Raw genomic sequence first — 10,360 nt, 5'->3', positions numbered from 1 at the left:
TGAACAGCCTCACACCTGGCTCAGGCTGCATATAGGAAGATTCCCATGCGGTAGAGTTACCAGGAAGGATCCAGGTGAGTTCCTCTTGGTCTCCACCCTCCCTGCTGGTGGCAGGTCTTGGGTATTTGAAGCACTGGCCTGAAACACTGGGCCAGCCACTCCTCTCCCAAGGTCAGACAGAGCAGAGACGATTTTCCAGAAGGGTAGGACTAGATGTAGACTAGCTTTGGAGATGGTGGACCAAGATGGACCTTCGGTTGGTAGCTACGCTGTCGGTGACCCGCCAGGATGTTTATGATGCTTATAGAAGTGTGCCATTGCTGGGCGTTGGTGGCTCACGCCTTTAATTCCAGCACTCAGGAGGCAGAGGCAGGTGGAGCTCTGTAAGTTCGAGGTCAGCCTGGTCTGCAGAGTGAGTTCCAGGACAAGCGCTACACAGAAAAACCCTGTCCAAAAAAAAAAAAAAAAAAAAAAAAAAAAGAAAAAGAAAAGAAAAGAAAGAAAGAAAGAAAGAAAAGAAAGAAGTGTGCCATTGTCAGTTTAATTTTCAATTGTTTTTTTTGTTATTTTGTAAGAGTAGTTGCTTAAAACTATCTGGTGGTGAGGACTCTGGTTCAATTCCTGCCACCCACATGTAAACAATACACCAATGCACATAAAAAAATAAAAGGAATAATAATAATAATAAAAGCCCTGTCTGGTGGTGCTGGATGTGATGGTGCACACCTTTGACCCTAGCACTTGTTTGGAGGCAGAGGCAGGGAAATCTCTGTGAGTTCAGGGCCAGTGTGGTCTACATTGTGAGTTCCAGGACAGCCAGGGCTACACAGAAAGAAAGAAAGAAAAAGAAAGAAAGAAAGAAGGAAGGAAGGAAGGAAGGAAGGAAGGAAGGAAGGAAGGAAGGAAGGAAGGAAGGCAGGCAGGCTGGCTATCTGGTGGCAAATACCTGTAATCTCAGCACTCTTGAGGCTGAGCTAGGAGAATTGTTTGGAATTCCGTGCCAGCCTAGGCTATATAGCTGAAAAGAGAAGTTGCTTAATTTGACCACAAGGTGGTGTGAACGGGCTGGGTAGCAAGTAGCCAGGGACAGGTGCTTCCCCTACTCTCCCTGAAGAGAACACAGCAGTATGGGGAAGGCTGAGCTGGGAACCCAACACACTCACTGAGGGGCCTTCACCTTCTTCTAATGGACAGCATTCTGTCTGCAACAACATTTATAGGAGCCTGCAATGTCCTGGCCTTGGAGTAGGAGGAAAAGGTGAGAGCTAGTCCTCTGGTGGGGTGGGGACACCAGTAATGGCTTTGAATCACTCTCAGTAAGTGCCACAAAGGATGCCTAGACCACAGCAAGAGAAGAGCAGAGGAACATAGGCCACTCTCAATTTACAACCCAAGGCCAAAGGAGCCGGTTGCCAGGGCGACAGGCTTGATTTCATCTTTAGAGGAAAAGAACTTAAGCCTGGTGAAAGGGGAAGGCTTCTGAGGAGGAAGAAGAGATGGACACTGGAACAAAGGCTAGGATTAAGAATGGATTGATCTCCAGAGAGCAAGAAAAGGCAGCAGGTTTCATGTGTGTCCTGGGGCAGTCTTTGTGAACATAAAGGTTAAATAGAATTATCTCTGATACATGAGTTTGGTAACCAGGTTCTTAAAAAGGTCCTGGCAGTTCAATCCCAGCTCCACAGGAACCTTGAGTGACACTGTGCAGGCCCCTGGCTGGCCCATCCTTCAGAGCAACAAGGGGTTAGTCATGGATCTCTCCCAGTGTGGCCATCTTTTCCCTGTGCCTCACGCACAGGTGGATCCTGGGTAATCAAGTGCCCAGTCTTCTCAGGTTTTGTTTGTTTGTTTGACCCTCAGATTTTTCTGCGTTGCCCAAACACTGTTAAAAACAGTAATTGCGGGCACAAGAGAAGGACACCCCAGCTTCTTAGGTGTTTCATTTCTGGATGAAGGTAGCTGGGTTGTTCGGGGACTTGCAGCTGTATAATAGCCTGCCCGGTCAACACTCCACCTGTGCTTCCTGGAACTGGGGGCCAGATGAAGGTCCTGCCTCACTAGACCTGTTAGGTATGACAAGGACCATCAGAAGTGCATGTTCGGGTCTCTGTGTCCCACCACAGCCTGAAGACCATAAGAGACCAGACCAAGTCAGAGAGTTCCGGTTGAGTTGAGAGATGCCAATGGGCTCGTCAAGAGATAAAATTAAAATGAACAGGATTAGAGATGTAATTGGCTTTTATTCATGATCCATGAATCAAAGCAACCTTCATGAGAACTGCCACATCACTGGGCAGATACCAGAAGGGTGGGTTTGGAAAGGTGAGAACAAGGAAATAGAACAATAGAAGAAAGGTGGGGTGGGGGAGGGGTGGGGATTTGGCTGAACAGATAAAGGCACTTGCCAAACAACTCTGGAACCTTCTGACCTCCACACATGCCTGCATTCAAACACACAGACACAGATACATAGACATGCACACACACACACACACACACACACACACACACACACACACACACACACACACACTAATAATAACAAAGCTAAAAGAGAGGGGGCAAAAAACAAGAGTAAAGACTGGTATTCCCACTAGGTGTCGTGGGGGGACCGTCCTGAGGCTTTAACACTTTCTGCCTGGGTCAGTAATTTATATCATACACTCCAGCCTCTGGAACCTGGATGACTTCTGAAGTTGGGGAGATACCTTTCTGGCTTAGTAAGCATAGCTGTTAAAATTTTTGAAGAAAGAGGCGCAAGATGAGATATATTAACCAGTTTATTATTAGCCCCGCAGAGTAGGGAGACTAAGAGAGAAGAGGAGGCTGACCGCCAAGGCCGGTCACGAGAGAGAGAGAGAGAGAGAGAGAGAGAGAGAGAGAGAGAGAGAGAGAGAGAGAGAGAGAGAGAATAGAGTAGAATGTAAAGAGAGTGTAAATGGGCAGGGTCTGTCTTTTAAAGGGTCCTTTGCACCTCCGTGCAGACTCAGTTCCCATGGAACCCTGGGCTGACCAGGGTTCTGCCTGAGTGGATTCCTCCAGGTAACAGGGGCAGGCCAGCGTAATGCTGAACCTTTCAATAGCTTTGAAAGGGGATGACTATTGTAGGGATGACGTAGAGTCGGGGTCAGGGTCAGATGCCATTGCCGATGTTGATTTACATGAGTCACTTCCACAACTGCTCAGTGTGATGCAGGAGGCAAGCTGGGAAGCAGCAGGGCTTGGGAGCAGAAGGGAAGCCAAGTTCACCAGGTAGCTGGGCTTGTGAGCAGAAGCCATGGCTTCTTGGCTTCTTGACTTTGATGAGTTTAGTTTTCCAGTGGGAATGATAGCAACCTCACCTCAGCCATGGCTGTCGGCTCTCCTAGGAAAAGTAATTGTGGAGGCTCTTTAGTAAACAGAGGAATTTAATAAACCAGCGCGAGATCTTCCCAGAAACAGAGACCTGGGTTAAACATAGCTCAGGCCCCTGGTACTCTGCGAGCCGGTCACTTCTAACCAATAGGCAGCTACAGGACTTTGCTTTTTGAAAGGATAGTGGGATGTGCTGCCTAATTTATGTTAATTTGACACAGGCTAGAGTCATTGCAGTGGAGGGAGCCTCAGTTGAGAAAATGCCAGCCTGGCGGTGGGGGCTCACACCTTTAATCCCAGCACTTGGGAGGCAGAGGCAGGCGGATCTCTGTGAGTTCGAGATCAGCCTGGTCTACAAGAGCTAGTTCCAGGACAGCCTCCAAAGCCACAGAGAAACCCTGTCTCAAAAAACCAAAAAAAAAAAAAAAAAAAAAAAAAAGAGAAAATGCTTCGGTCAGATCTGGCTGCGGGCAACCTGTGGGGCATTTTCTTAATTAGTGAATGACGAGGGAGGGCACAGCACATGGTGGGTGGTGCCATCCCTGGGCTGGCGGTCCTGGGTTCTATAAGCAGGTTGTGCAAGCCAGTAAGCAGCACTCTCCATGGCCTCTGCATCAGCTCCTGCCTCCAGGTTCCTGCCCTGCTTGAGTTCCTGTCCCGACTTCCTTCAGTGATGCATTAAGATGTGGAAGTGTGAGCCAAATAAAATACCCCCCCCACACACACACACAAGTTGCTTTGGCCGTGGTGTTTCATCACAGCAGCAGTAACCCTGACAAAGACAAGTGGCAAACAGCATTTGTTCAACTTCTTGCCTGTGTGGCTCAGGGACCTGTTTGGTCTGTTTGGGACTGTTTCCAGTTCCCTCTGGCTACACAGAGCAGGTGTCACCTGTAAGGTGGAGGGCCCTATCTGTTCTCTTACCACCAAGTGTCAACACCCCATAATAGAAAACCTCTGGATGGAGTGCTTCCTTAGGAAGCATCTGCCTGGGCCTGTGAGAACCCACAGAAAAAGGAAGGGGGCACTGGATAGGGAACAGAGCCTGGAAACCCCAGCCATCTGGCTTCCTCAGGTTGCTGTGGGTTGACTGAGCTCAGCTGTGTGTTCTGTTCCATGTCACGATGGCTAAGGCTGCAGTTATCCAGGGTCTAGCTCAGTGGGGAACCTCTACACTTCATCCGGAGATGACCATTGGGGCTGGCTGTTGGCTGGACGCTCACTGGGCATTTATTCTACCTGGAGTGTTTAACATCCTTCTGATGTGAGTTCTCCAAGTGGCTCGGGCTTCTGATAATGTGGGGCTGATTGGAAGCCAGAATGAAATCTTTGGCCCCCTTAAGGCCTGGGCCAAGTGCCAGGCTAGTTCTTCTGCCTTAGTCCATTGGTTAAAGCTAGCCATAGGTGTGTTAATTATCTGCTGGCACATGAACAGTCTCCAAACCCAATGGTTTAAAATGATGGTAAACGGGGCTAGAGATGTAACTCACTTGATAGGGTGCCTATGTGGCTAGCATACGTAAGGCTCTGGGTCCAGTCCCCAGCGCCACTTAAACAGAGTGTAGTGGCACATGCCTGGGACCCCAGCACTGGGGAGACAGGAGGACCAGAAACTCAAGGACATTCTTAACTATATAGTCAGCTCAGGGTTAACCTGGGATGCATGTGGTCCTGCTCAGATGGGGAAAAGTAAAGTAAAATGATGGACGGTTATCTTTCACAGGAATTAAGAGAAGAGTTTTTCGGAACATTTCTTGGAAGTCTCATGAGATTGCCGTCTAAATGTCAGGAAGGGGTCTGGGGAGGTGGCTCAGCCGGTACAGTGCTTGTAGCATAAGCATGGAGACATGACTTCGGCTCTCTTGAGTCCACACAAAAGCTGAGCACAGTAGCATGCATCTGTAAGCCTAGTGCTGAGGGTCAGGAGAGAGAGCTTCGGGAAGGAGACAGGTATGTCCCCTGAGGTCACCAGACAGCCAGCCAGTCTACCAATAATGTATTTCCAGGTTCAAAGAGAATATCTAACTCAAAAAAAAAAAAAAAAAAAAAAAGGGAGTGGGTAGGCAAGAAGCTAGACCTGGTGCTCCATACCTTTCATTCCGGCACGCAGGAGGGCCAGAGGCAGACCAGCCTGATCCACATAGTGAGTTCAAAGTCAGCCAAGGCAGTCTCTATCTCAAATAAACAAACAAAAAATACAGGAAATGATGAACTTGAAGTTGATTTTAGCCCTCTGTGTATTGTACACACACACACACACACACACACACACACACACACACACACACACACATTTTTTGTTTTGTTTTGTTTCTTTTAGCCAGGACAACAATTGTCTGACAGCTTGATTGGGACTGAAGGATGGATTTCCAGGGTGGCTCATTCATCCAGTTGTCCAGTTGGTCCTCCCTGTTGGCAGGAAGCTCCTGGCCCTCAGCACATGGGCTACTCTGTGGCTGCTTGAAGGTTGATGGAAGGTGGTGGCTGCTTCTCCAGAGTGACCCAAAACACCAAGGCAGGATCCTGAAAATCGCTCTCTTCCCTGTCACCCCCACAAATCCTGTTTACCATAAAGACCAGGCCTGGTTCATCTGAGGAAGACTGACAGGTCAGGAATGAGTACAAAGTTAGGCTCACAAGAGACATGGAGGCTGGGTACCACAGAAGGGCAGGGAAAGACTACAAAGGCTGGATAAGTGCTCCCTGAGGATGGGGAATTGATGGGGCTTCTCGTCTTTTCTTTTTTCTCCTTCCTTCCTTCTCTTTCTTTCTTTCTTTCTTTCTTTCTTTCTTTCTTTCTTTCTTCTTTCTTTCTTTTTTGTTTGTTTTTTCAAAACAGAGGTTCTCTGTGTAACCGCTCTGGCTGTACTGGAACTGGCTCTGCAGACCAGACTGGCCTCAAGCTCACAGAGATCCCCCTGCTTCTGCCTTCCAAGTGCTGGGGATTAAAGGTGTGTGCCACCACAACCCAGCAAGGTTAGATTTTAAATAAAGAATAGATTTTTGTAGTGCCAACAACAGCAATTGTAAAACTATGCTTTAGACCGAATATTGGGAGGGAGATTCAGCCGTGTTAGTAATTGTGAATAGGTTGAAAGAAAATGGGTGGTTTTTCTCCCAACTGTGCTGATGATAGAAGCTGCTATCATATTCATAACAGAAAAACTCAAACCATTTCCTGCTGTGGTGACCCAGCAGAGCAGGGCTGGGAGTAGGGTTGGAGACGAGGAGGGGAAGCTTTACCCCCTGTGGATTTGGTTCCTCTTCTGTGGGGTGGTATTTTTGGTATTTCCAATATATGGTTTTTCTGGTTAATTAGCTCACTTGTGTAGAGAAGGGCAATTCTTGTGTTTTATGGTTGGGCACAGTGGCCCCTGCCTATAGTCCCAGCACATGGGAGGTGGAGGCAAGAAGGATCAGAAGTTCAAAGTCATCCTCAGCTACATAGAAGGTTTGAAACCAGCTTGGGCTGGGCTACAAGAGACCCTATTTCAACATAGAAAAGAAAAAAGAAAAAAGAAAAAAAGGAATTCTTTGCATGACCCTCCAACCTCCAAGTGAGGTTTTACGATCATCCAAAGACTCATCTCAGAAAGCCTTCCCACAAATGCTCATCTCTTGAGACAGATGGCGGACCTCCTGAGTGTTAACAGGTTGTCCTTCTGAGGGAAAGCTAGCTGAGAGGACAGTGGAAAAATTTCTACACCCTGGTAAGCTTCTCTGCCAATGCAGCAATCCAAATCAGACCAAACAAACCAAATTTTAAAAGCCCACATTTAATTGATACAACACTCTTGGATGGCCTTCCAGCCCTCCCCCCCCCCAACCCCCACCCCAGAGAGGAGACAAGAAAGAGAGACTGGAAAAACCACAAGTGTGTTTTCTGGGGGTCAGTTTAAATACCCTGTGGGAGTGGTCTTGAGCATCTGTGGGGGAGGGGTCATCATTTGGCTGGCTTTCTGAGATGCAGCAGGGTTTGGAGGGAGATAGAGGTCAGGGTCTCGGGTGGAACTTCCACCATAAAATTTTAGACTTTTGGGGTATGGATGCCGGGGGCTGGGGTGAAGCTTCCAGCCCTTCCCAACCCCACCTCTACCATGGGTGAGATAGCGTGAACAGCTAGGGGCTGTTCCAGACCTCAAGTGAGTCCCATAGAGGAGTCAGAGTTAACATAGAGGAGTCAAGGTTAAGTGCTCTGCTCTGTGGCTGCACTTGACCTTATCACCGCTCAGAATTTGCCTGTGACCGCCTGGCCTTCTCTGTGCCTGGATGAACAGGAAGTCTGGTTGTTCCCAGTTCTTGCTCTTTCGGTTTTCTTCTTTCATCATACAACACGGATAGAACTCCTGACGTATCTCTTCAGCCTAAGTGTCCTAAATTCTCTCACATTCAGTATTTGTTGTTCCTGACCCTGAACTCTAAAGGTCTGACCCAGTGGCTAGGGTGACCTTGTGGCCTGTGAACAGTTGATATTGGTTGTCAACTTGACAAGATGAGTGGTCGCCTGGGACCCCATTCTAAAGGTGGGTGGGGTCACAGGTGGAATCCGAGGGAGAGAGAGAGAGAGAGAGAGAGAGAGAGAGAGAGAGAGAGAGAGAGAGCGCTGAGCACCCACTTTCATCTCCATCTCTCTGCTTCCTGACTGGCATGCTGGCATGGCTTCTCCACCATGCTCGGCGGCACTCTCAAACTATGACTTGCCCACCCATCAACCCTTCTTCTTTCCTTAGATTGCTTTTGTCAGGTATTTTGTCCCAAGAAATGCAATGAATGAAGGGTCCTTTTTGCTGCACAGAACCTTCCCTCTCCAGGGGTAGCGCCCTCTTTCATTCCCTCCGTGGGCTTCCCAACAGCCACTGTTTGCCACAATGCCTCTTGGCTATTGGCTCCTTACCCAGTCTCAAGAGATTAACCTCATTCCTACTTATAAGCTAAAAGCCAGAAGCCATCAGGCCAGAGTTTCCTCTGCTTCCTGCCTCCACCTCAGAATGAATCAGCACCACGCCCCATTTATCATATCCAGCTCTGGGGAAGAGAGGACCATCTTCCCACCCCAGGCTAACTTCCTGTCTCCCCAGCCCCCTCAGCCTCCACGTTCTCTTTTCTTCATATCTCTTCTCAGCTTGGCTCCAGAGAGGCTCAGTATTTCCTGCCCCAATTGCACTGCTTTTTGTCACCAATTAAACAAGTGAACCTTTCCTCCCTTGGCTTTAGTGACAACACCTTTTTTTTTTTTTTTTCCCCTCCAAGACATTTCTTTTTTTTTCTTTTTGAGACGGGGTTTCTCTTTGTAACCCTGGCTATAGAGAGATCAGGCTGGCCTCAATCTTACAGAGATCCGCCTCCGGAATGCTGAGATTAAAGGTTTGCACGACCATCCCGGGCTCCAGCACCATTTCACCTGTAGCACAGGCTGGTGACCTTGAATTCCCAATCCTCAAGCTGGGATTATTGATGCAAGCCACTACATCTGGTTCATTAGGGTTTTACTACTTTTCTGATTTATTTTAACAACTTGTATCTGGTTATCCTAAAATATTATTGGGAAACTCTGGGGTTTATAAAGGTTTAGTTCTTTCCCCCAACGCCTGGGCTTACACCTGTGATGGGGAATGGCCTTCTGTATATATGTTTCTCTTATCGGTTGATGAATAAAATACTGATTGGCCAGTAGCCAGGCAGGAAGTATAGGCAGGGCTACCAGACCAGGAGAATTCTGGAGACAGGATGCAGAGAGAGGCCACCAAGGAGACACCATGTAGCCAAGAAAGGAGTAACAGGTCCAGACCCTTCACACCTGAGGGAGTCTGCACTGCTCTACCAACTGGTAGGGCTTTCATTCCTAGAAATGGTGCCCCAAATCCATCAGGGCACCACTGCCCGCCATTCCACCTGCTTCTTCTGGAATGTTTGGTACAGCTTAGTGACACAATGGGTCCCTAACCTTTGTTAGATGAACAAGTGGTTCAACTTTTAGTCTTGTTTTCTTTTTTGTTTTTTGTTTTTTCTCTTCCCATTTCCCTCTCTTTTTCTTTTACTTTCTGGTATCATGTAGCCCAGGCTGGCCTATAATTCATTATGTAGCTGAGGTTAACCTTGAACTCCTACTCTTCTAGTACTCACCGCCTAAATGCTGAGATTACAGGTGTGTACCATCATGCCTAGTTTATGTAGCACTGGGGATCAACCCCAGAGCTTCCTATATGCTGGATAATCATTTTGCCAATTGAGTTACATGCCCAGACCTGTGCTTTTCTTTTCTGTTCTTTCCTTTCCTTTTCTTTTCTTTTTTTGAGACAGGGTTTCTCTGTGTCTTTGGAGGGTGTCCTGGCACTCCCTCTTGTAGACCAGGCTGGTCTCAAACTCACAGAGATCTGCTTGCCTCTGCCTCCCCAGTGCTGGGAGTTTTTGTTTTTTTGGTTTTCTTGTTTTTTGAGACAGGGTTTCTCTGTGTAGCTTTGTAGACCAGGCTGGCCTCAAACTCACAGAGATCCTCCTGCCTCTGCCTCCCAAGTGCTGGGTTTAAAGGCATGCACCACCACCGCCCCGCTGACCTGTGCTTTTCTTAACAATTTCTCCTTCCAAATGTGCAAGGCTGTTGCAAAAATGGAATTAGCTTTGTTGTTTATAGATTCATGAGAAAAATATTATCTTGAAATTTCTAAGACATAGGATTATACCATATGGCTGGAAAGGTGGCTCTGTAGGCAAAAATGCTTGCCAAGAAGGCTGGTGACCTGAGTTCGATCCCCGGGACCCACATGGTAGGAAAGAATGGACTCCTTTAAGTGTCGTTTGACCTCCACATATCATCCAGGCATTTGAATGCCTCTGTACATACACAGGTGCACACAAAATAAACAAAAATGTGGGTTTAAAAAGATTCTACTATAAGGAGACCTTGTTAGTTCACTTTGTACATGCTATACATCTAGAACATCCAGAGGTGTGGATATAAAGTAAGGAATCTTGGTTGATATGTAAATTTAGCATTTCAGCCCCTGAT

General features: G+C 47.5%; 1 protein-coding gene across 1 annotated transcript in view; it reads left to right on the top strand.

The window, feature by feature from the left end:
* Positions 1–1,124: 1,124 nt before the first annotated feature.
* Tex2 (testis expressed 2) overlaps positions 1,125–10,360 on the top strand; it is a 121,103-nt gene continuing 111,867 nt past the window's right edge. Inside the window, exon 1 of the mRNA XM_027427809.2 lies at positions 1,125–1,258. The gene's annotated coding sequence lies outside the window, so the exon portion shown is untranslated. The remainder of the gene's footprint in view (positions 1,259–10,360) is intronic.

The sequence above is a fragment of the Cricetulus griseus genome, chromosome 7 (genome assembly GCF_003668045.3).
Source record: "Cricetulus griseus strain 17A/GY chromosome 7, alternate assembly CriGri-PICRH-1.0, whole genome shotgun sequence".
NCBI lineage: Eukaryota > Metazoa > Chordata > Mammalia > Rodentia > Cricetidae > Cricetulus > Cricetulus griseus.
This window is presented reverse-complemented; position numbering and strand designations above follow the sequence as displayed.